The sequence below is a fragment of the Bos javanicus genome, chromosome 7 (genome assembly GCF_032452875.1).
Source record: "Bos javanicus breed banteng chromosome 7, ARS-OSU_banteng_1.0, whole genome shotgun sequence".
NCBI lineage: Eukaryota > Metazoa > Chordata > Mammalia > Artiodactyla > Bovidae > Bos > Bos javanicus.
Genome location: NC_083874.1, coordinates 66,921,646 through 66,949,384, shown reverse-complemented (window position 1 = coordinate 66,949,384; position 27,739 = coordinate 66,921,646). Strand labels below are relative to the sequence as shown.

Below are 27,739 nucleotides of genomic sequence, written 5' to 3'. Positions count from 1 at the left end.
AAAGAAAGATATATCCTTGGGCAGGTCACAGAACAGGTTTGAGCCTGTCAAGTGAGGATCTCAGATTAGATTAGTGGTTTTCAATCAGTTCTTCCAAGGAGCCCTGTAGTTTCAGGGAAGCCCCCCAGGGACCACTCAGTGACAGGGACCAAGAAGCGGACTGAGCAGGGGGCTTCAGAACCAGGCTTGTTTTAGGTAACAGCACAGCTTTTACGGAATCTTCTCATAATATTTCACATGTAAAAAGTATTTCCCAGCTTTCAAAGTGATTTCCAAGAACCAGCTGTGCTAGGTCATTTTAAAAGCGGTGGTTTTCAAACTTGGCCACACACTGGAATTGCTCCAAGGAACTATAAAGATACTGATGCAGGGGACTTAGCCCAGATTTAAATGGCCTTGGGTGCAGCATGGACATCCTTTGGATGTACAAATACCTCTCCTTTGATTTAGCCTTGAATATGTTAGCCAAGACAAGGTCAAGGTCACCCACAGATCTACCAACAAAAGAGCCTATGAAGTATAAGTAAAAAATACAATCCCACAAGGAGCAGAATTTCAGGAAAATTCAGATTCTTAAAGAATGCCAGTGATGTTTATTTATTTTCTTAAAGCTTTGATTTCTAATTACTTCCCTTCATGAAGATAGTAATAGAAATGTAAATACGGTTTGAAAAGAGTTATATATACCAATGTCCACATTAAAAAAAAATGCCATTACATCCTAGATTCCCATAAAGAGTCAATAAGGGAACTGAATGAAGTCCTGCTTTTGGAAGAAAGAAAAAAATAATTTTTGATTCACTTCACCATAACAGTTCCTTTCCAAGGTTATTTACATAAGACTTTGTGGCAAGTGTGAAACATTTGGTTCACAGAATGAATAGAAAGTTGTGCTCCAGCTGGGCTTTCAAACAATGTTTGAAACATTTGAAGAGGACAGTCTAGCAGATTCTCTGGGGAAAATGAACCAATATGAATACATGTTGAGTTATGTTTGCACCAAGTGAGCCTTAACATCTTTGAAAAGTGGAGATTTTACCAATTTCCTTCCTCTACATTTGCTAATCAAACCCCACCTAGATCGTTTTCTAACTATCTCAGACAGAAAGATAGCTTCTAATATATTTTTGGTGAATAGTAAAAGAGGAGAAGGAGGCCCATAACATTTCTAATTTTGAAAGCACATGTATTAACTGAGCAAAAGGTATTTTGACCTGCGTATCCACACAAGCCACAATCTAAGGCAGTGCCTTCCAACAGAAATACTATACTGAGAGACACCCATTTAAAATCTTCAAGCAGTCACAAGAAAATGTAAAAACAAAATGTGAAATTCACATTAATAATGTATTTTAACCTCCAAATTATTACGATTTCAACATGTAATCAATATTTCATGTATTAGAAATAGGTGAATTGCACAGTGTGTGAATTATCTCAATAAATTTATGAAAATTATTAGAGATATTTTACATTCCTTTTTTTTAACAAAGTCTTAAAAATCTTATGTGTATTTTCCACTCACAGTGCGTCTCAGTGTGGACTTCTCGCATACACTTCAAGTGTCGGAAGGCTACACCTGGGCAGTGGCTGTTGTTCTGATATGTGACTGAAATGATCCACATACACAGTGACTTATGCAAAGGAACTAGCACATGCAATAAGGCTAGTCCTCTTTAGCTCACCTCTCCATCCCTCGATGCTCACAGCAATCTATATCTGAAACTGTCAGGGCTTTAGCCCTTCATCTTCTGAGTCACTCTTTGGTGGGAAGAGAAAAAAGAAAGCAAGAATTTCTTCTATCTATTCCTCAACCTTCTCTGTCTCTCCTTCTTTCCATTTATCACCTGTCCCCATTGGCTGCCCTTTATGTACCCGGATTTATATTACTGTGTAACTGAACTGTTTATGTTCTTCTCTGTTCTTAGTTTAAATGCAGACTAATGACATGTTCAATATTTTTCTTTCCACAATATGTTTACCTATTGAAACCAACATTTTTTTCTATTCCAGTTATGTTAAGAGCCCTTGAAATACTAAAGATTTCATCTATTAGGGCTACATGAAATTAGACTATGTATTAGAGTTTATGAGAGTCCTTCCATCTCTTCATTGTCATGAAGGAAATTTAAAGATCAGTGCAAGTCTTTCAGGACAATGGAGGACAATTAATGACCCATCTTTCAAAAAGCAAAACAAGTTTATTATGAAAATAAGCAAAATTACTGCATGCAACTGCCTTCTCTCTCAAAATCAGGGATTTTATCAGACTCAAAACAAAGAAAACACCAGTCCAAAGACCATCATGAGGAAGCCACAGTCTTCCCCTTATGAAATTTAATATCCTCACAATATTTCACATTTGCCGCAAGCAGTGTTAATTCAATGCCAAATCAATGCCTATTTATTAAGGTCTGAACTACCTACGTGCATGACACTGTATTAAGTACTGATGAGAAACTATCAAACAAGACAAAAATTATCCTATCAATTAAGGGAAATTATAGTTCAGTGAGATATTATGAGTATAATCTAGTGTTTGATGATTATGACATAGAGGGTCAGGGCACATTGTCTACATATGAAAGGGATGAATCAGCCCAGCAGAAGAGGTTAACAAAGGTTTCTTACTGAAAAGTTTGGCCTTGAAAGGTGTATAAAAGCTCCCCAGATGAAGATCAAGGACATGGGCAGCAGGCTGGAGAAACATCTGTAGGGTGGGCTGGCACTGGCAAAGTCTAGAGTTGTGGGTATACAGGTTTAGAGGAAATGAAAGGAGTCACAGAAAGAGGGGACAGAAAGAATGAGGTAAAATGTGGTGGCAGGGGAGTAGACCTGAAGACTAGAAAGAGCCTCATAAACTAAAGCCTTGGCCTTTTAAAATCTAACAGGAAGAGCAGGGTTGAGACAGAGGGAAGATACGATTTGGTATGCATTTTAAAAAAGATTCATCTAGCTGCAGAATGGAGAACAGACAAGAAAACAGCGATAATTAGTGGAAGGCCAGTTAGGAAGCTAAAAAGGTCCTTGTTCTCAAGGCCTAGTCTTGGGTGGCCAGCTGGCTTCCAAGTGAATGGCACCTGCCAATACATCTCATTTAGTCCACAGGCCATGCTGATAATTAAGCAACTGCATATACAAATCTGCATGAAAGACCTCATGAAAGACACCTTGGACATTACAGGCTCACTTAAGTATCCAAAACAACCAGCTGGAGCTGAGTAGTGCTAGCCTCTTTCAGGAGAGCCCGGGCCCTCCCACTTCTCAAGAGCCCCAACTAGCCAAGCCGCCTTATTTCTAGCCCCTTCTCTAAGTCCCTTTAGAATCTGTAGTATTTGACCTTCACTGGAGAGCCATCTAGTCATCAAACCCAACATGAGGAAGAGTTAAAGGGCCTGTGCTCCAAGATGAAACTGGTGAGCAGGTCATCCCCTGGACTGCCCAAGACTGGGAAGGGAGAGTCAAGAAACCATGCCTACCTCTGACATCCCAAGATAAGCTGAAAAGCTTGATTCTAGGATGATGCAAAAAGCACCTGCACAGTACCATCCAAAACATAATTCAGTGTGTTTATCAGAATATATGCTAAGTTTAACTCAAAGGACCATGGTCCAGTTATATCAACAGGAGTCAATTTAATCTACTTCAACTAAAGACCCTTAGTTGGTGGGCGTGGAGGGGACAACATATACCATTAAGACATATAAAAATATCTAAATAGCTGCTAGGAGTATTCAGCTTCTTCTCTTGACTGGACAGAAGTTTTTAGACTTGTGAGGCTGGCTAGAAGCTCTAAGTATTCTTTAAGACAAGTCAAAAGTCATTCCTGTTTCCAAGTACAATGTTTTCACAGGTTGTGTTTGGAGAGGGGCCATTTCTAACAACAGGGAAAAAGAATATGATTATGGGTTTTAAGAAAGTGAAAGTGGCCCTATTCCTTAGCCCCAAGTATAAAATAAACAGGAGAAGAGTTTATTTGGTATTAAGACAAAAAGGTTTACAAAGATCTAAGAATGAGGTGGGGCTACAATAAGTCATTTAACCTGGCAGTACTTCTGTGTGAATTCTACTTCCTTTAACATCTGAATATAACTACAGTAAAAGACAGGAGAATTTCTCCTGGCTATTTACTGAGACAACTTGCAAATTGCCACATCAACAGATTCTGTAGATTTTCTATCTACTCATTTACTGATCATTCCTCTTCTGTGTTCTTATTTCTGATTTCTTTTCATGTAAAGATCAGTTAAGCTTAGTTGTTCAGTGGTGTCTGACTCTCTTTGCAACCCCATGACTGCAGCACGCCAGGCTTCCCTGTCCATCACCAACTCCCAGAGCTTACTCAACCTCATGTCCATTGAGTCAGCGATGCCATCCAACCATCTCATCCTCTGTCGTCCCCTTCTCCTCCTGCCTCAATCTTTCCCAGTACCAGGGTCTTTTCCAATGAGTCAGTTCTACACATCAGGTGGCCCAAAGTGCTGGAGTTTCAGCTTCAGTGTCAGACCTTCCAATGTATATTCAGGACTGATTTCCCTTAGGATGGATGGTTGGATCTCCTTGCAATTCAAGGGTCTGTCAAGAGTCTTCTCCAACACCACAATTCAAAAGCATCAATTCTTCGGTGCTCAGCTTTCTTTATAGTCAAACTCTCACATCCATACATGACTACTGGAAAAAACGTAGCTCTGACTAGATGGGCCTTTGTTGGCAAAGTAATGTCTCTGCTTTTTAATATGCTGTCTAGGTTGGTCATAACTTTTCTTACAGGGGACAAGCATTTTTCAATTTCATGGCTGCAGTCACTATCTGCAGTGATTTTGAAGCCAAAAGAATAGTCAGCCACTGTTTCCACTGTTTCCAGATGCTATGATCTTAGTTTGCTGAATGTTGAGTTTCAAGCCAACTTTTTCACTCGCTTCTTTCACTTACATCAAGACATTCTTTAGTTCTTCTTCGCTTTCTGCCATAAGGGTGGTGTCATCTGCCTATCTGAAGTTATTGATATTTCTCCCGGCAATCTTGATTCCAGCTTGTGCTGCATCCAGCCCAGCATTTCTCATGATGTACTCTGCATATAAGTTAAATAAGCAGGTTGACAATATACAGCCTTGATGTACTCCTTTCCCAATATGGAACCAGTCTGTTGTTTCTATGTCCAGTTCTAACTGTTGTTTCTTGACCTGCATACAGATTTCTCAGAATGAAGGTCAGGTGGACTCTGGTATTTTCGTCCCTTTAAACATTTTCCACAGCTTGTTGTAATCCACACAGTCAAAGGCTTTCACATAGTCTATAAAGCAGAAATAGATGTTTTCTGGAATTCTCTTGCCTTTCCATAATCCAATGGATGTTGGCAATTTTTATCTCTGGTTCCTCTGCCTTTTCTAAATCCAGTTGGAACATCTGGAAGTTCATGTTTCATGTACTATTGAAGCCTGGCTTGAAAATTTTGAGCATTACTTTGCTAGCATATGAGATTAATGCATTTGTGCAGTAGTTTGAACATTCTTTGGGATTGCCTTTCTTTGGGATTAGAATCAAAACTGACCTTTTCCAGTCTGGTAGCCACTGCTGTGTTTTCCATATTTGCTGGAATACTGAATGCAATTCTTTCACGGCATCATCATTTAGGATTTGTAATAGCTCAACTGGAATTCCATCACCTCCACTAGCTTTGTTCGTAGTGATGCTTCCTAAGGCCCACTTGACTTTGCATTCTAGGATGTCTGGCTCTAGGTGAGTGATCACACCATTATGGTTATCTGGGTCATGAAGATCATTTTTGTAGAGTTCTCTGTATTCTTGCCACCCCTTCTTAATATCTTCTGCTTCTGTTAGGTCTATACCATTTCTGAAGCAAATAACGTTTCAAAGTTACATTATTAATTCAACAAATAGCTTGAAATTTTTGTATGAAAAAGGTCAGTGTAGAGAAAGCTTGCTTTCTGCTGGGGGAAGGAAGAAATCAAGGAAACACAGACATAATGTTGGTATCACTATGACAGAGGTATGTTGTCGACACACAGACAAGGGGAGAGAAAAATCAGATGGTGACAGGGTCAGGGAAACTTTCATGAAATAATATTTGGGATTTTTTAATAAAGAGAAGTTACCTAAAACTTGGCAATCTAGAGACTAAAAGGTACCCTTTCAAAAGTTAAATGTGGACCTTGTTGAACAAGCTCATCCAAGGATTATTTAACACTCTAGGGGAATCTGCCAGTGTTTGCCTTCACTATTTTTATAGTTCACTAGAGCTCAGACTTTGAGAACCTACTTGTTACCATGCAGAGTTATAACCTGGAGGAAAGATACTTTGAAGATTACAATTCGATTTCTCTGTAGGATGAATCCCTTTGTCTCAAATTCAAATTCATTCCCAACACCTTTCATGGTGGACTACACAGACACTCTTTCTTTAAATATTTATTGACCTAGCTTTTCTAGCTTTTATTCTCATTCATTAATGAGCTGAATGAAACCTCTGACATATATTCATTACATATTTGAATAAGGATCATGCTTATAATTTTTGAAGAGTAGTTTTGTCAATACTTATAGACAAAATGAGCCTGTAAGGATCAGAAGGGATCTCTCTGGAGGCCAGGGTGGATTCCTTTTTTTTTTTTTCAGTTGAAATATAGTTAATTTACAATATCATTAGTTTCAGGTGTATAATGCATACACGCATACATACACACACACACACATACATAAACACATATTTTCTTTTACAGATACATTTTCCTTATAGGCTATTACAGAATATTGAGTATAGTTCCCTATGCTTCTTTTAATTTTTTTTTCCCCAGAAAAACACAAGTACAGAGCAAAAAACAAAATAATCCTGAAACACAATAGTTCACTTTTTCACTCTCTCCATCTGGGCTTCCAGAAGCTATCCACCGTACTTTATGGCCTCTGTGGTTAATTCTCAGTAACTCTCCTCTTGATGCTTGTATCTCTCATAATTTAACCTTTCAGGATACTACCTGTTAACTCTATGAAATGCAAGCATTGTACTTACTTTCCCTCTCCCAATTTTATTTTATTCTTCTATGGTCATTTTCATAAATTTAAGTAAAATTTGGAGGGGGGGGTCCCAAGATAGCAGAGGAATAGGACAGAGAGCCACTTTCTCCCCTAAAAATTCATTAAAAGATCATCTGAATGTTGAGCAACTTTCACAAAACAACTTCTCAGTGCTGGCAGAAGACACCAGGCACCCAGAAAGGCAGCTCATTCTCTTCGAAAGGAGGAAGGACAAAATGTAAAAGACAAAAAGAGAGACACAAGAGTTAGGGACTGAGATCCATCCTAGGGAGGGAGTTGTGAAGGAGGAGCAGTTTCCACATAGAAAGAAACCTTCTCACAGGCGGGCCTGTGGGGAGTTTTGGAATCTCAGAGGGCAACATAACCGGGAGAAAAACAAAAAACAAAAAACCCACAGACTGCGCGCCTAACTGCAACTGCCAGCAGAGAAGTAGCCCAGAGGCTCCTGTCCGCCACCAGCAAGTGGGGACTGGACAGGGACGTGAAGGCTGCATAATAGGTGATTAGGGTAATGAGCGAACCTGAATGCTGGAGGACAATCTGAGGGAGCTAAAGTGAGATAGCAACTCAAACTGTGGGATCAAAAGAGAGGGAAAATAAAACAAAACAGAACTTTCCCGTGAAAGGCTCTAAGGCGCAGCCTGGCCTGCTCACAGAACAAAGAATTGAGTGAATACCAAAGGAGAGCTAGCCTGCTGCGTGCAGGCCCCTCCCCCTCCCAGACGTAGAGAGGCAGGCAGGTGACAGCCAGAGCTGGAAGTCAAGGGGCTGCTGCAATCTCAGTCACAGAGACTGGCATCCTTCACCAAACTTTGAAAGGCTCCAAGTTGCTAACCAATCTTCCTGGGATCCTGGACAGTTGACATCTGCCAAGAGGGTTGCAGCCTGAGATCATCTCCCCAGAGGAGACACACAGCACACCTGAGACGGTGCTCCCATGGTGTACCCAGGATACTGAGCGGCCAGGGCCAGGGAGGTGATTAAGATGCAGGGCCCACCTGGGACAGCACAATCACCAAGCACCTGGTCACTTAAGCTGCTCTGACCTGGGAAGGGCACAAAACACATGCCCAACCAAGTCTGTGCCCTTGCGGAGTACCCAAGAACCTGAGCGGCTTAGGCCTTGGAAGTGCACAAAATGCAGGACCCACTTTAGACAGTGCCCCTGCAGAGCACCCTGGAGCCTGAGCAGTGTAGACTCAGGAAGCACACGCGACCTTGAGCTGGGGCAAACCCAGTGTGGTCCATACACTGCGAGCATTCCCCACACGTCAGCAGCATTTGTTTGCAGTGTCCCTCCCTCCCCACAACACAACTGAACAAGTGAGCCTAAATAAGTGACCACCTTTGCCCCCTTGTGTCAGGGTGGAAATTAGACATTGAAGAGACTTGCAAACAGAGGAAGCCAAAATAAACAAAGAAGAGGGAACCACTCTGGAAGTGATAGGTTCAACATTTTAAAACCCTGTGGTTAACATTGATTAAGCATCGGAGGGGGCCTATAGACCTTGAGAACAAGAACAGGAACAAGAAACTATCTGAAATTGAACTGACCCCATACTGCCCACAACAGCTCCAGAGAAATTCCTAGATATACTTTTACTATTATTACTTTTTAATCTTTTTTTTCAAATTGAAGTTCTTTATTACTCCTTTAATTTTCATTTTTATAACCTACTATTACTTTGCAAAAACAGACCCTACTTTTAAAGCAAATTTCATAGATATATTTTTTATAATTTTTGTGATTGATTTTGCTTTGTATTTTTAATATTGTATTTTTGAGAATCTAACCTCTACTCTGGATTATTAATCTTTGCTTTTTGGTATTTGTTATCAATTTTGTACCTTTAAGAATCTAATCTTCAGTATCCATTTTCACTTAGGGGTATGATTACTGGCTTGATTGTTCTCTCCTTTTGACTCTCCCTTTTCTCCCCCAGGTCACTTCTATCTCTACCCTCCCTCTTCTTTTCTCTATTTAACCCTGTGAATCTCTCTGGGTGTTCCAGGCTGTGGAGAACACTTAGGGAACTGATTACTGGCTAGATTGGTCTCTCCCCTTTGGACTCCCCCTCTTCTCCTTATCACCTCTATCTCCCTCCTCCCTGTTCTCTTCTCGATGTAACTCTGTGAACCTCTCTGGGTGTCCCTCAGTGTGGAGAATTGTTTCACCATTAACCTAGATGCTTTATCATCTGTGCTGTATGGATGGAGAAGTCTTGAGGCTACTGTAAGAATAAGACTGAAAGGCAGAGGCAGGAGGCTTAACTCCAAAACTTGACATCAGAGAAATCCTGATTCCAGGGAACACTGGTAGACAGGAGTTCACCCAAAGTCTTCATTCTTACACTGAAACCAAGCTCCACACAAGAGCCAAGAAGTTCCAGAACAAGACACACCACGATAATTTTCAAGCAAAGCAGAAACACAGCCCTGAGAATTAAAAGACAGCCTTCCCAAATCCATGCAAAATCCATAGACACCCCAAAATTCACTACTGGACACTTTGTTGCACTTCAGAGAGAAGAGATTCAGTTCCACCCACCAGAACACAGACGCAAGTTCCCCTGACCAGGAAACCTTGACAAACCAATAGTCCAACCCCACCCATAGGGAGCAGACTCCACAATAAAGAGGCAACCCTAACACAGAAAGGGCACGCCAAACACAGCAATCTAAACAAAATGAAAAGGCAGAGAAATATTCAGCAGGTAAAGGAACATGATAAATTCCCGCCAAACCAAACAAAAGAGGAGGAGATAGGGAGTACACCTGAAAAAAAGAATTCAGAATAATGATAGTAAAGATGATCCAAAATCTTGAAAACAAAATAGAGTTACAGATCAATAGACTAGAGACAAGGATTGAGAAGATGCAAGAAATGTTTCACAAGGACATAGAAGAAATAAAAGTCAATCAATAATAAATAATGCAATAACTGTGATCCAAAGCACTCTGGAGGGAACCAACAGTAGAATAACTGAGGCAGAAGATAGGATATTTGAGGTGGAAGATAGAATGGTGGAAATAAATGAAGCAGAAAATAAAAAAGAATTAAAAGAAATGAGGACAACCACAGAGACCTCTGGGACAATGTTAAACGCCCCAACATTCAAATCATAGGAGTTCCAGAAGAAGACAAAAAGAAAGGGCATGAGAAAATTCTTGAGTACATAACAGTTGAAAACTTCCCTAAAATGGGGAAGGAAATAGCCACCCAAGTCCAAGAAACCCAGAGAGTCCCAACAGGATAAACCCAAGGCAAAACACCCCAGGACACATATTAATCAAACTAATGAAGATCAACACAAACAGCAAATATTAAAAGCAGTAAGGGAAAAGCAACAAATAACACACAAGGGGATCCCCAGAAGGATATCAGCTGATCTTTCAATAGAAACTCTTCAGGCCAGAAGGGAATGGCAGGACATACTTAAAGTGATGAAAGAGAAAAATCTACAGCCCAGATTATTATACCCAGCAAGGATCTCATTCAACTATGAAGGAGAAATCAAAAGTTTTACAGACAAGCAAAAGCTGAGAGAATTCAGCATCACCAAACTAGCTCTTCAACAAATGCTAAAGGATCTTCTGTAGACAGGAAACACAGAAAAGGTTTATAAACTTAAATCCAAAACAACAAAGTAAGTGGCAACAAGATCCTACTTATCAATAATTACCTTAAATCTAAATGGGTTGTATGCCCCAACCAAAAGTCAAAGACTGGCTGCTGCTAAGTCACTTCAGTCATGTCTGACTCTGTGTGACCCCATAGATGGCAGCCCACCAGGCTCCCCTATCCCTGGGATTCTCCAGGCAAAAACACTGGAGTGGGTTGCCATTTCCTTCTCCAATGCATGAAAGTGAAAGGTGAAAGTGAAGTCACTCAGTCATGTCCGACTCTTAGCGACACCATGGACTGCAGCCCACCAGGCTCCTCCATTCATGGGATTTTCCAGGTTAGAGTACTGGAGTGGGGTGCCATCACCTTCTCCGAAAAACTGGCTGAGTGGATACAAAAGCAAGACCCCTATATATGCTGTCTACAAGAGACCCACCTCAAACTAAGGGACACATACAGACTGCAAGTGAAGGGCTGGAAAAAGATATTTCATGCAAATGGAGACCAAAAGAAAGCAAGAGTAGCAATACTCATATAAAGTAGACTTTGAAATAAAGGCCAGGAAAAGAGACAAAGAATGACACTATATAGTGATCAAAGGACAATCCAAAAGAAGATATAACAATTATGTATGTGCCCAACATAAGAGCACCTCAATACATAAGGCAAATGCTAATGAGTATGAAAGGGGAAATTAACAGTAACACAATAATAGTGGGAGATTTTAATACCCCACTCACACATATGGATAGATCAACCAAACTGAAAATTAGCAAGAAAACACAGGCTTTAAATGATACAATGGACCAGTTAGACCTAATTGATATCTATAGACATTTCACCCCAAAACAATGAATTTCACCTTTTTCTTAAGTGCACACAGAACATTCTCCAGGATAGATCACATCCTGAGCTGTAAATCTAGCTTTGGTAAATTCAAAAAAATTGAAATCATTTAAAGCATCTTTTCTGATCACAATGCAGTAAGATTAGATGCCAACTACAGGGAAAAAACTATTACAAATACAAACATATGGAGGCTAAACAGCATGCTTCTGAATAACCAACAAATCACAGAAGAAATCAAAAAAGAAATCAAAATATGAATAAAAACAAAAGAAAAGGAAAACACAACACTCAAAACCTATGGGATTCAGTAAAAGCAGTGCTAAGGGGGAGGTTCATAGCAATAAAAGCTTACCTCAAGAAATAAGAAAAAATCAAACAAATAACCTAACTTTACACCTAAATCAACTAGAAAAAGAAGAAATGAAGAACCCTAGGGTTAGCAGAAGAAAAGAAATCATAAAAATTAGAGCAGAAATAAATGAAAAATAAACAAAAGAGACTACAACAAAAATCAACAAAACTAAAAGCTGGTTCTTTGAGAAGATAAATAAAATAGACAAACCATTAGCCAGATTCATCATGAAAAAAAGGAAGAAGAATCAAATCAACAAAATTAGAAATGAATATGGAGAAATCACAACAGACAACACAGAAATACAAAGGATTATAAGAGACTACTATCAGCAACTATATCCAATAAAATGGACAATGTGGAGGAAATGGACAAATTCTTAAAAGAGTACAACTTTCCAAAACTGAACCAGAAAGAAATAGGAAATCTTAATAGACCCATCACAAGCACAGAAATCAAAACTGTAATCAAAAATCTTCCAACAAAAGCCCAGGATCAGATGCCTTCACAGGTGAATTCTACCAAAAATTTAGAAAAGAGCTAACACCTATCCTACTCAGACTCTTCCAGAAAATTGCAGAGGAAGGTAAACTCCTATACTCATTTTATGAGGCCAGCATCACCCTAACACCAAAACTAGACAAATATGCCACCAATAAAGAAAACTACAGGCCAATATCACTAATGAAAGTCTAGCAAACAGAATCCAACAACATATTAAAAAGATCATACATCATGACCAAGTGGGCTTTATCCCAGGGATGCAAGGATTCTTTAATATTTGCAAATAAATCAATGTGATACACCACACTAACAAATTAAAAGATTAAAACCATTTGATTATCTCAGTAGATGCAGAGAAAGCCTTTGACAAAATTCAACAGACCAATTTATGGTATAAACTCTCCCAAAAGCAGGCATAGAAGGAACATACCTCAACATAATAAAAGGCATATATGATAAACCCACAGTAAACATTATCGTCAATGGCAAAAATTTGAAAGCATATACCCTAAAGTCAGGAACAAAACAAGGATGCCCACTCTCACCACTACTATTCAACATAGTTTTGGAAGTTTTAGCCACAACAATTAGAGAAGAAAAAGAAATAAAAGGAATCCTGATTGGAAAAGAAGTAAAACTCTCACTGTTTGCAGTTGACATGATCCTCTACATAGAAAACCTCAAAGACACCACCAGAAAATTACTAGAGCTAATCAATGAATATAGTAAAGTTGCAGGATATAAAATTCACACACAGAAATCCCATGCATTAATATACACTAACAATGAGAAAACAGAAAGAAAAATTGAGGAAATAATACCATTCACCATTGTGACACAAAGAATAAAATACTTAGGAACAAACTTACCTCAAAAAACAAAAGACCTATATATAGAAAACTACAAAACACTGATGAAAGAAATCAAAGATGACACAAATAGATAAATAAATATAGCATGTTCACAGATCGGAAGACGCAATATAGTTAATGTGTATACTACCCAAAGCAATCTATAGATTCAATGCAATCCCTATCAAGCTACCAATGATATTTTTCACAGAACTAGAACAAATAATTCCACAATTTGTACAGAAATAGAAAAAAACCTTGAATAGCCAAAGCAATCTTGAGAAAGAAGAATGGAACTGCAGGAATCATCCTGCCTGACTTCAGACTATACTACAAAGCCACAGTCATCAAGACAGTATAGTGCTGGCACAAAGACAGAAATATAGATTAACGAAACAAAATAGAAAGTCCAGAGATAAATCCACGTACCTATGAACACCTTATCTTTGACAAAGGAGGCAGAAATATACAATGGAGAAAAGACAATCTCTTTAACAAGTGGTGCTGGGAAAACTGGTCAACCATCTGTAAAAGAATGAAACTAGAACACTTTCTAACACCATACACAAAAATAAACTCAAAATGGATTAAAGATCTAAATGTAAGACCAAAAACTATATAACCCCTAGAGGAAAACATTGGCAGAACACTCTCTGACATATATCACAGAACAATCTTCTATGACCCACCTCCCAGAGTAACGGAAATATAACAAAAATAAACAACTGGGACCTAAAGCAAAAGCTTTTGCATAACGAAGGAAACTATAAGCAAGGTGAAAAGATGGCCTTCAGAAGGGGAGAAATTAATAGCAAACAAAGCAACTGATAAAGAATTAATCTCAAAAATATACAAGCAGTTCATGCAGCTCAATACCAAAAAAAAATAAAATGACCCAATCAAAAAATGGGCCAAAGAACTTAACAGATACTTCTCTGAAGAAGACATACAGATGCTCAACATCATTCATTGTCAAAGAAATGCAAATCAAAACCACAATGAGGTACCATCTTACACCGGTCAGAATGGCTGCTATCCAAAAGTCTACAAGCAATAAATGCTGGAGAGGGTGTGGAGAAAAGGGAACCTGCCGGGGACCAGCCCCGGCTGAACCAGGGTATTCGAAGGAGAGACGGCGTAGGCGAAGATCAGGAAACAACTGCTTAATTAAATGTTAATTAAGGATATAAAGAGTAATGGAATAAGGATAGCTCAGTAAGGAAATTCAGTGGAGAAAAGAGGCTGAAATAAGGATAGCTCAGTGAGGAAATTCAGTGGAGAAAAGAGGCTGAATAATTCAGCCAGAAGGTAAGAGAAAGAACGACATGGGGAGACCAAGTTTAGGTGAACAAGGCCCGTACTTTATTTTCCAAAGTAGTTTTTATACCTTAAGTTATGCATAGAGGATAATGGGGGAAGGGGTAGAGTCAGGCAGCAAGCCAGGCTTTCTTCCTGTAAACTTAGCATATGCAAAAGTTAGGTGATTTGCATCATCTTCTGGCCCGGAGGCCTGTTAACATTTTTAAGACCTTTTCTTCAGAAAACTTATTTTTCTCTAAAGGTGATTGGTCAGGAGCCACCCTCCAAAAGCATTAGATAAAGTTGCATTCCTACAGCACAAAGGTGTGGTGGGCTATAACAAGAAAAAGAATTAACTCAAGGGTCCCAGGTTACAAACATTAAAGCTACTATTTACACCAATTATATTAATCAATACACTGCCAGGGACACACCAGGTAAGGGATATGGAAACTTAGCAGCAAACATTGGCCCAACAAGTGAAAATCCCTTCACCAATACAATTTCTAATCAATCTTTTAACTATTCAAAAGAATCTGTGTTTACACAGTTTAGAACATCTCCTGCCTCTCACAGTTGGGAGGCTCTGAACAATCACATGTGGCCGGAAAAACCTATTCAGGCAGGCTAGAGGATTTCCAAAGGAGTTTGTAGGTTAAACACTGTCACACCCAGGAATTATTAACTGGAGCTGTAAGCTAACTTTTTTCAGAGAGGTAGTGGGGGACAGCCCCCCGTAAAGTCAGAGGTGTAGGTGAAAGCACAAAGCAGAAAGTAGGCAGACTCTGGTTTTGGGGGTATATGCTCGAGAATTTCCAGGGAGACTCCTGAGGCTTGATCCCGCCTTTGCGTATGCCAAGCCTCCTTCCTCATGACCTTTGCCAGAGGCGGAGCTCGCTCCCCGCAGGAACCCTCTTTACACTATTAGTGGGAATGCAAACTAGTACAGCTACTATGAAGAACAGTGTGGAGATTCCTTTAAAAACTGGAAATAGAACTGCCATATTACCCAGCAATCCCACTGCTGGGCATACACACTGAGGAAACAAGAATTGAAAGAGACACATGTACCCCAATGTTCATTGCAGCACTGTTTACAGTAGCTAGGACATGGAAGCAACCTAGATGTACACTGGCAGACAAATGAATAAGAAAGTTGTGGTACATATACACAATGGAATATCGCTCAGATATTAAAAAGAATGCATCTGAGGTGGATGAAACTGGAGCTCATTAGAGTGAACTAAGTCAGACAGAAAAACACCAATACATTATATAAACGCACATACATGGAATTTAGAAAGATGCTAACGACAATCCCATATGTGAGACAGCAAAAGAGACACAGATATAAAGAACAGACTTTTGGACCCTATGGGAGAAGGAGAGGGTGGGATAATTTGAGAGACTAGCACTGAAACATGTATATTACCAAATGTGAAATAGATGACCAGTCGAAGTTTGGTGCATGAAATGGGGCACTCAAAGCCGGTGCACTGCGACAACCCAGAGGGATGCAATGGGCAGGGAGGTGGGAGGGGGGTTCAGGATGCGGGACACATGTAGACCTATGGCTGATTCATGTCAATGTATAGCAAAAACCACAACAATATTGTAAAGTAATTAGGCTCCAGTTAATATAAATTGATTTTAAAAAATAAATACATTTAAAACATATAAAACTTTGTCACATTTCATTTATCTCATGTGGGAAAATCTTACCCTTCCATTTTGCTAAAGATATTCATGAAGCCACCTTTATTTCAGCTTTGACTCTATACCTAACATCAGCTGTCAAACTTGCCCTTACTTTCATTGTCAAGGTTTATAACATTTGGTTAACTTGCTGGTGTGCTTGCTTTACAGGTGCATCCTAAAGTTTGAAAAGAGATTATTATGACTATATAAATTGTTCATTGGACAGCCAGGTAGTATACTAAAATGGCACTTATTTCTCTTCAGATTTAATGCCATAACTTAAACCACAAAAGTCAAAGAGATTCTTTTTGTTGTTGTTATGCTTTTGATTTGGACTGTGATTTCCTAATACACTTCTTGTTGTTTTTGCTGAGTGTGTGGTTTGAATTGTCTCTCTTCTTTTCTTTGAAGACAACAGACATGGTTTCTTCACATCCCATCCCTCAGCTCATTGGCAAATATTTCCTTCTTGAAGATATCTTCCTAGAATTTCTGGACTTCTTCAATTTTGACCAAAAACTTTCTAAACCTGCACAACTGTCATGTGTGACTTTTTGGACAGACTCTTCATTGGCCTCACCATTTCTTGGAACCTTTACTAATTATCTCTATAATTTCATTCTTAATTTTCAGGAATATACTCAGAAAGGGTGCATGAAAGATTTCAATATCTTGATGTTTTAAAATATTATTTTCACTTACTGTTTGGCTTAGAACCGAATTCTAGGCTCAAAATAGTTTTTCCTGAGAAAACACAAGAAACTGTTCAATTAACTTAATGATTCTAATGTTGCTGATAAAAAGTTTGATATCAGTTTAAAACAAAAATTTTGTAAAATGTTTTCTTTTCTCCCTTTATTCTTAGAATTCTGAAACTTGAAGCTGACACATCAGGAACATGTATTTACTTCCCATTTTGTCACCTGGCTTGTGAGATATACATTCAACCAATTGTCTCTCTACGATATGACATTTACATTTCTTTAATAATCAAATACTCCCAATTCATCAAATTTATCTGTCACCTCTGGAGATCTTTTTAATGAGATGAAGGATTCCTACATTGTTCTATATTTGACTTATTAGTACTAGATTTCTTTTTTCCATGTCCTAGGAGATCTATATTTTCAAACTTTCATTAATGAAAAATACTGAATTTACAACATATATTTCTTATTATCTAATTGTTCCTTCTTTATCCTATTCTGTACTTGTCTTATGGGTGGATTATCTTTTTTAACTCTTAACAAGGATACTGATGAGAGAATTTTAAATATACTATTTTGTCCTTCATATTGTCTAGCTTGGTAGCAATTTCACATATTATTAATATTTGTCTCTTTTTCATAACTATGTTTTTTTTGTCCTGTTCCACTGGTTTTTTTTTTTTTAATAAATCAGATGGTTATTTTTTATTTAAAAATGGAGGAGTGAAAGTTTCACTCATGGCTAGAGTGCAGAATAATATAAACAAATGTCACTCCTGCTACAACTATAATGACTGGCCAGATAATCATGACGCACAAATCTCTTTAAAGACACTGAAGACACATTGAAAGGAACACAATAGAATCTCACTCCAGAGGATAATTTCATCCTTGAGGGCAGTTGCTGACAATGGAGGGAGAGTGGGCAGAGTACAAATCCTGCCAAAGAAGGTTAGCCTTTGCTTAGACTATGGCTTCCCTGGTGGCTCAGACGGTAAAGCGTGTGCCTGCATGGCGGAAGACCTGGGTTCGATCCCTGGGTCAGGAAGATGCCCTGGAGAAGGAAATGGCAACCCACTCTAGCACTCTTGCCTGGAAAACCCCATGGATGGAGGAGCCTGGTGGGTTACAGTCCATGGGGCCGCAAAGAGTCAGACACAACTGCACGACTTCACTTTCTTTCTTTCTTTCTTTCTTTCAGACTATGGGAAACTAGTCAAACTTCTGATGAACCTATAATCCATTGTGTTGAATTTGAAACTAGAAAAGACCAAAACGTAAAACTTAATTCACAATCCTAAATGGAAAAGCAAGAGTTGTAAAACTTCTGGAAGTAAACCTAGGAAAATATCTTTGTGATTTTGATTCAGGCAAAGACACAAAAAGCATAGATCATCAACTGAAACTGTGAATAAATAAATGAAAAATCCTTGCCCTCCAGAACACACACACATCAAGGAAATGAAAAGTCAAGTAACAGACTGGAAGAACCTATCTGCAATATGTAAAAGACACAGAACGTATATCCAGAATATTTAAAGAGGTAGGTCATATGACTCAATTATTAAAAAGACAACACAAATAATATTGGATTAAAAAAAAAAAAAACTGAACAGACTCTTTACAAAAGATGTAAAGACATGACCAGTAAGCAAAAGTTAAAGTGCTTATCATTAATAGCTAACAGGGAAGTACAAATTAAAACAAGAAGAGATACAATTTCACACAACTAGATGGATAAAATTAACAAGGTTAACAATATAACCTTAGCAGATAGATGGAACAATCATATCTCTCATCCATCCCTTGGGAGAGTATCAAATGGGAGTGAACTCTATTTAAGAACAATTTTGTAGTTCCCTATAAAAGTAACTGTACACCTACCGCATGACTCACTGATATTTACCTTGAAAGAAATTAAAACTTATTTTCACACAAAGATTTGTTCACAAATGCTTACAACAGCACGGTTTTTAATATTCTCAAACTGAAAACAGCGAAGATGTCCATCAAAAGGAGAATGAACAAAAAATTATGATAAATTCACACACTGATACTTTAGGACAATAATGACAATCTATTAATATACACAAGAACATGGATATATCTCAAAACTATCATTATGCATGAAGCAGTCAGAGACAGCAGAATACATCCTGCAGGACCATTTATAAGATATATTAAAAGAGGAAGGACACTACTTAAAATTAGGGTCACAAGGCTTTCTATATCACTATAGGAAGGGTTCCAAACTTTTAATCCAGATATGGAGTTGAGTGAATCCAAACACTGATACATCCTCAAATTGTATCTAGACCATGTATACGTACTTGTGGAAATCCTTTTCTGGGAAGAAATTCTGTGCTTTCATTATAGAAACTGATAGAAGAAAGATGTCAGAAAATTAGTAACCACAACAAATGGATTATAGTTGTTTCTGGGGAATGGAGATTTTACCAACTGTATTATGGTTTTAAATTGATTTTCCATCAGACTTTTCTGTATAATTTGTTAGACCAAAAATAATTACATTAAAATATTGCTCAGAGATAAGATACCACCTGTCAGACACACAATCTAGATATCTTTACCACTAAACCTAGCCTTCAGGACTCTAGTTTGAAAATTATCTGTTAAAAGTAGTGTTTTAAAACCTGGAAAATTTCCAGGCTTTAACATTAATAGTATTTTCAAACTATAGAAACAGCTCTTCAGTCATCTTATATTTGGTAAAATGTTGCAGAAGTGCATCTTGACTTCTTAAGTCTTAATGGATCAAGTCTGGTGGCTTGTTAAACTTTCCCAGAATTCTAATATAAGATCCATAATTTCTTAAGGAAGGACTCAAGCTTCAGAAATAAGGAAGGTAAGGAGTATGTATTTGTTCTAAAAGCAATCAGGTCCTAACCTTGGAAAGAGTAACTGGAAGCTCTGCAAAAAAATATTCCAGTCCAGAAATGGCAAGTGAGTTTTACCTTCCATGCTAATATCAATTAATGTCAATATTCAATTATTTTCAAATAACATAGAAAAGTCCAATAGAAAACTGATTTATAGTCATAACACAGCTGGTAAGAGCAGACTTTATTTTTGGGTTCCAAAATCACTGCAGATGGTGACTGCAGCCATGAAATTAAAAGACACTTATTCCTTGGAAAGAAGGTTATGACTAACCTAGACAGCATATTAAAAAGCAGAGACATTACTTTACCAACAAAGGTCCATCTAGCCAAGGCTATGGTTTTTCCAGTAGTCGTATATGGATGTGAGAGTTGGACTATAAAGAAAGCTGAGCACCGAAGAATTGATGCTTTGGAACTGTGGTGTTAGAGAAGACTCTTGAGAGTCCCTTGGACTGCAAGGAGATCCAACCAGTCAGTTGGATTTAGTCCTAAATGACTAAAGGAAGTCAGTCCTGAATATTCAGTGGAAGGACTGATGCTGAAGCTGAAACTCCAATACTTTGGCCACCTGATGTGAAGAACTGACTCATTGGAAAAGACCTTGATGCTGGGAAGGATTGAGGCCAGGAGGAGGAAGGGAAGGCAGAGGATGAGATGGTTGGATGGCGTCATTAACTCAATGGACATGAGTTTGGGTAAACTCTGGGAGCTGGTGATGGACAGGGAGACCTGGAGTGCTGCAGTCCACAGGGTCGCAAAGAGTTGGACATGACTGAGCAACTGAACTGAACTGAAGAGTTCCCGTTTCCAGAAAAAGAAATATAAACCATTATTACAGTTATTAATTTTCTGACATGTTTTTTCAATCACATGGCATTTCTGGAGTGATGTGTTGGGAAGATTCTAAGATTCCTAAACTGGGATTAACTAGTGATGTCTGCCAAGGGCACAGGAAAGGTGGGAGGTAGCATATGTGCTAGATGAGTGCTAACCTTGCCTAGTCAGGGTCATGAGGACTTAAAAGAGGCTGCAAAGCACAGTGATACATAGGAGAAAAAAAGATAATAAGAATAGACACTGTAGCCAGGAGGAAAATAAGGATATATCTCTAATATAATTATATAAACATCAGGACAAGCAAATAAAATTCAAAACAAAAATGACCACCAAAAATAAAAGAACTTAAAAATCCAAAATGAACTAATTAACCAGGGGAAAAAAGAACTACTTCTAAATTAAATCCATTCTGCAATGCATTTAAGCACAGTTGTGCCATTCCAGTGTCTGTTGAGGACCTACTGTGTTCCAGGAAGAACTGAGAAACAGAAGATACATTCAAGAAAAAAAAATGTCTTTTTTCTTTTTTGGTGACACCACAGCACATGTGGGATATTAGTTTCTGACTTAGTTCCTTAGTTCCTTTCAGTGCACCCTGCATTGAAAGCATGGAATCATAACCACTGGATGAACAGGGAAGTCCCCAAGAAACTTTGTCCTGAACATCTTGCTTTCCACTGATGGAGACTGACTTAGAAACCCAGTCATTTTAATATAATAATATACTTATAAACATATATGTTAATTAATATATATTAGTAACAATTATAATATAATATATAAAATATATAATAATAATGCTAATCAATATACATAATATATATATTATAATAATGTCTCTTCACAGTAAGAGTTACAATCAGGTTTGAAAAAAAATGCAGTGAAGTCGAAAGACAAGAAATGACATTGGCTCAAGAGAGTCTCAGAAGCTTTCAATGAATTGGATCTTAAAAGATGAAGGAGTTTTCATGAATGTGCAGAGGCGCAGTGGGTAGGAAATGGCAAAACCACCAGCAGGAGCAAATTAGTGGTGACTTAAGAAAACATGGCATATTTTTTGGAAAAATGGAGAGGGTCACCACAGCCTGTGGAGAGCCTGTGGGGAGAAGGGAGGGAAACTGTCAAAGAGACGATGTAAAAAAGCAGGAGGGAATAGGAGGGGGATGGATTGGGAAAGTCTGGACAGTTTTTGAGGGTGGTACAGTTTTCAAATTCCATGTGATCCTCACAATAAATATGGAAAAACTCGACAAAACTTTTTGGCCAACCCACTATATAGGATGGGAATGTACCAAGCCTGCAATCCAGACTAAATCTGAGGAAGTTGCTAGTGTGAACATCGGAAAGTGTCATAAAAAAGAAATGGCAGAGTAGGGCAGCATGGGGACAGGTTTAGCAGCAAAGAGGAAGCAATGAGCAAGTTGAAGAGAAAACCTTTCTGAGATCACTTGATAAGAATTTGAAGAGGATAGATATTTAAATGATGTTGGATTTGCATCATGAAAATTACATACATCAAACTGCAGGAAAAGTTCAAATAGCCATTTTGTCATCACTGGTGGTGGTGGCAATGGGTTGAGGAGGAGGGTATTTTAACCTGGCTAATAAGACCTACATCTGTACAAGACTGGAACACAGCAACAAACGAAATTCTGTAGTTTCAAAGGCCTTGGGTAAAATTCAACTCAAGTAAACAGACTGCAAAATGTCATACTCAAGGGGAGAAACACACATCTTCTTTTCAGTAACTGTCAAAAGGAGTCTATTCATAAAATGGTAGTTGTTTGAGTTAGAAAAAAATAAGAGCAAAAGGGATGCTGCCACCTTCAGAAGCATTAAAATCATCAAAGAACATTAAAGCAGGTATCCTTCAGGGCAGGGTAAAAAGTTTGGTGAATAGAGTTGGGCTCATTACAGGCATTTTATGAGTCCAACCCAAAGAAAGTTTCTTATCCTACCAGTGTGGTTTTAAGAAAATTACTTGACTTCTCTGCTCCTCAGTTTCCTCATCTGTAAAATGAGATAGTCTCTTAATGGCCAGTATTGGAGGTAGAAATAAAAAAAGAGATCTCTCGAATATATAGAGGGAAAAATTAGATAATATCCCAAATAAGGCTTTCTAAATGGTCTTCTGAAATCTCATGGTAATAAAGTGCTAAAAGTCAACAAGTAGACTTATACAGAATTTTTATAATTTCTTTAGCTCAATCTCTTTGAATCTTCATGTTCTATGTTTCAATTGATCCTTAAAGATAATTGTCAAATATGTTCAGAAAATGTTGCTATGTCAACATTAATTATCAGCTTATTTTAAATTAAATACAGCACTATTTGCTGAAATCTAGGCTTATTTGACTCAAACTCCCATTTTGCATACAAGGAAATTGAAATCCAAGAGAGGACGAGTATCATGCAGATAATAAGTAGCAAACTTGGCACAGCCCCTAGCTCACAATAGATGCTCACCATACATTGGCTGAATAAAAAAATAAACCAAGCTGTCTATGAGAAGAGACACACTGGATTTCCCAGCAAGAGTCTTTTCTTTTCACAAAGCAGTTCTGCTGATGCTTTCATGTTTGACACTAAGATATTTATTATCTGAGATAAAATTTCAATGCATGATGAATTTCAGGGTAAATTCAGTGAAGGCTGTGGAAAACCGTAAGAAAAGAGCCATCCTAAGACTTGATAAGTCAGCCACTGTTCTGCTGATATGCTAGGAGGCCCGGAAAATACAAAAAACATCATTTCCATATCCAAAGGAAATGGATGAATACAAAAGGGAACCGTGAGAAATACTAACACTTGCATAAAACCAGCCTAAGAAAGAATGTATTGAAAGAAAGATTCCAGAGGAGGAAATATACACACCATACACATATCCCCACGTATCCGGACAGTACTGGAAAGGTTCTTATCCTCACTACCCAACTTATCACACGCAGTGGTGACAGTCAGAAACAGGGACAAACCCTACCCTCAAAAGCAGCTTTCCATTTCCCTTTGATAACATTTTTGGAGGTGTTTATAGATTTTTCTAGGGGCTTCCCAGGTGGCACAGTGGTAAAGAACCAACCTGACAATGCAGGAGACACAGGTTTAATCCCTGGGTTGGAAAGATCCCCTAGAGAAAAAAATGGCAACCCACTCCAGGATTTTCCTGGAGATTCCCATGGACAAAGGAGCCTAGTGGACTACACACCATGTGATTGCAAAGAGTTGGACATAACTTAGCAACTAAACAGCAACAGAGGATTTTCTACCTTACAGCAGGTTGGTGATAGACTAATTTGTACTTTACAGGAAAAGCACTGTTAGTTAGCACATATTTGCAACATTTCTGACCTTAAATTTTTACTGTGGAAACTGAGACTTCCAAAAGCACACTAAAATAAAGACATATACCCAAGTCTCGTGAAAACTGTTACAACAGCATCACAAATTGGAGAGGGGCATAAAGGAACTCAGCTCCTTACCATTCCTCAGATAATTAACCTTGCTGATACCTGTAAAAATGCTAAATAGTTTCAGGCTGGCTTTCAATGACTCTGGACAGATAAAATGTAACATCTACATTAAACGACAATTTTTTTCTCAATATAATTTCCTGCATATTTATTAAATTATTATTATTATCATTATTTTTGACAATAGGGTCAACTTCTTTGACCGTTTCCAAATTCTTATAATGAAACTGATACAGTTTTTAAAAAATGACAGTATTTTGCTTTTAGCTACAGTTAGGTGGGTGCATAGATATACATAATGACTCAGAGGCCACATAAATGGGATATAATGTTACTCTTTTTGCTCCGGATTGTCATCCCTCATATAATCTCTACAACCCAAAATGGCAGTTTACTATTTACCCAGTATTGTAAGGAACCAGCAAGCACTTCACAAGCATAATTTCACTTGATCTTCACTCTGTATCAAGTGGGCATGAGAATCACCCCCATCCCACAAATGAAAAAACCAAGGCTGGCAGCAGTTCAGTGAATTACAACAAAGTGGAGGAGCCTACACTTGATCCCAGGCAGTTTCCTTTTAGTGCTTTTAATTAAATGGTATCACCTCTGCCAAGTCTGAGGAGGCCTTACAAATAGCTGTGAAAAGAAGAGAAGAGAAAAGCAAAGGAGAAAAGGAAAGATATAAGCATCTGAATGCAGAGTTCCAAATAATAGCAAGGAGAGAAAAGAAAGCCGTCCTCAGCGATCAATGCAAAGAAATAGAGGAAAACAACAGAATGGGAAAGACTAGAGATCTCTTCAGGAAAATTAGAGATACCAAGGGAACATTCATGCAAAGATGGGCTCAATAAAGGACAGAAATGGTATGAACCTAACAGAAGCAGGGATATTAAGAAGAGGTGGCAAGAATACACACAACTGTACAAGAAAGATCTTCACGACCCAGATAATCACTATGGTGTGATCCCTCACCTAGAGCCAGACATCCTGGAATGTGAAGTCAAGTAGGCCTTAGAAAGCATCACTATGAACAAAGTTAGTGGAAGTGATGGAATTCCAGCTGAGCTATTTCAAATCCTGAAAGATGATGCTGTGAAAGTGCTGCACTCAATATGCCAGCAAATTTGGAAAACTCAGCAGTGGCCACAGGACTGGAAAAGGTCAGTTTTCATTCCAATCCCAAAGAAAGACAATGCCAAAGAATGCTCAAACTACCGCACAATTGCACTCATCTCACACGCTAGTAAAGTAATGCTCAAAATTCTGCAAGCCAGGCTCCAGCAGTACGTGAACCGTGAACTTAAGTATAATAGTAGTCATACTTAATCTGCTTTAAAGATGCCCTTCGAATCAAAGAAGGAAAAACAACCTATCTCCCTTTACAAAAAAAAAAAAAAAAAACTCAAATAAAGGGAAGAGAAGTGTGTTTTTGAAATACGACCCTCACATTTTCATCAGTCTGTTAGCACACTTTCAAAGGTACTATGAGGAGCATGAACATGAGAGCTTAAAGCATGGGCACTGAAGGTTTTTACATAAACCAGACAGAAAGCATATGTACTTCGTCCTGCTAGGAAGGCCTATTCATGATCAACTAAAAGTGTGCACCACACTTATTGTATCAGTTAGAAATTCAGAAAATCAATAAAAGCAAGCTTGTGGCTACAAATAATTTTTCATCAGCTCTGGGCCTCCATCTTGCACAAATGATGAGGCCTGTGGTGCCACAAGTAGGAAGCCAGGCCAACACCTCAGCTACCTTGCTCTGCCAATTTCCAGAAGTGCTTTGGTTATAAGCACTTTTTTTTCTTTGAGGCATATTAAATTGACAGCAAATGAGTTGTCAGTTGAATTGTCTGAGATATTCTCCAGTTTCTCTTGGACATGCCCTGTGCTCCTAGGCTGATACAGACCCACTGTACTACACAATAGGTGAGCACAGACTTAAATTCTAGTAAGTCTAGGAAAGGGTCTGGACCCTGACCCCTTTTTGCTATGCAACCTTAAAAAAATATTTTTACTTGTCTCTTCTCTGGCTTCCCATAACAGAAATCTCTAATCCAGATGGTTGTTATCAGTTGTATTTGTGACTTTTCAAACCTTACAGTACAATGCCTGATGCACTCACCATAAGCATGCCATGAGTGGTGATTTTGGAGGGCTCTCTTTCTCCTCTCTCCATCTGTCTCTCTCTCCCCACTGCCCTCCATATATATAGATCATCATATATATATGATCTATATATATATCCCTATACATATGTAGAACAAGTATACAACACTCAACAAATTGTATGTGTGTATAGAGAAAATATATACAATACCTACACATGTAAGTATGTGTATGTACATATGTACCATACACAAACACACAAAGAATGATTATCATTGTAACTAGAAAAGAAGATGGGATCACCTGACTCAGAAGATTCTAACACTAGCCTAGGTATGCATCTAAGATATATAAACACAACTATCCTCAAATCTTAAGATATAATACAACAGTTTGCCAAAAGTCTTCTGTGGACATAGAATATGGAAATACACAGTTTATCACATGTACCACTACTTTACATGTCTCTTATCACATAAGGAACAATCTCAATTTCTTTTTTCTATCAAAGATGTCTGCACGAATTTCTCTTCATGCTTAGACTGCCTCCCCTCTGATCACCTCTGTTATTGAGACAGGGTAGCCTTCCATTTCTTACATTATAATTTTATCCATCCCACCACATCCCACAAGCTGGTAACAAAAGACTAGATCATTGCTTAAAAGGAGGGAGGGAGAAAGGCAAGAGAAAAAGAAAAGAGCAGATGAGGAGGAGAGAAGGCTGTGAAAATGATTAACTATCTTTAAATGTATCTGCCTTCAAAAAAGATAGAAGTCACAAGTCCATACCTTAGCAGTCCTAATCTTCTCAAATCTTGAATGCAACGTTCAGGGCAACATTGGGGTTGAAGTCATCTGCTCAGGCCACCACCAGAGGGATGGTTTTTGTAACCTCCACGCAGGCTCCAGGACAGCCTTTTCCAGTCTTTGAGGATGGAGGTTTCTTCCAGGTCTACAAGATCATAAGTGAAAGAAAATATTCACAACAATACCAACAACAAAAACACAACAATGATATTGGATTCCAGATCATCTGGTGTAAAGAAATTAAACAAAAGACACATTGTATTCTGACTGATGTAACACGCATAGTTACTTGAATGGATTCAGTCCTGATCATAAAGAATCATACCAAATCAGAAAAAGTCAATAGTATATTAAGGTTAGATATTTTCTGAAGACATGACTAGCCAAAATTGCTCACTCAACACATAGGGAAACTAAAGATCAGAGAGGACATGTGATTTTCTCATGGTGACTCATTATCTGTGGCATATTTCAACCAGCGAAGCAAGCAAATCTTAGTAAACACAAGCAAAGTAATTAATACTATGGTCAATGCTAAAATGAGACAAAGGGACAATACATCACTTCTTTATTTTAAAATACTTGGCTTCTAAGACACCAAACATGCTTGTTATCAAGAGGGCCACAGTCTGTGGGTTATATGTGTTAGATCTATTCAATCTCCCT

General features: G+C 38.3%; 1 protein-coding gene across 4 annotated transcripts in view; it reads right to left on the bottom strand.

Moving 5' to 3' along the window:
- Positions 1-27,739, bottom strand: part of SGCD (sarcoglycan delta) — a 1,108,732-nt gene that overhangs the window by 613,458 nt on the left and 467,535 nt on the right. For all 4 annotated transcript variants that reach the window (XM_061424150.1, XM_061424148.1, XM_061424147.1 and 1 more), the window contains one exon: positions 27,056-27,218. The gene's annotated coding sequence lies outside the window, so the exon portion shown is untranslated. The remainder of the gene's footprint in view (positions 1-27,055; positions 27,219-27,739) is intronic.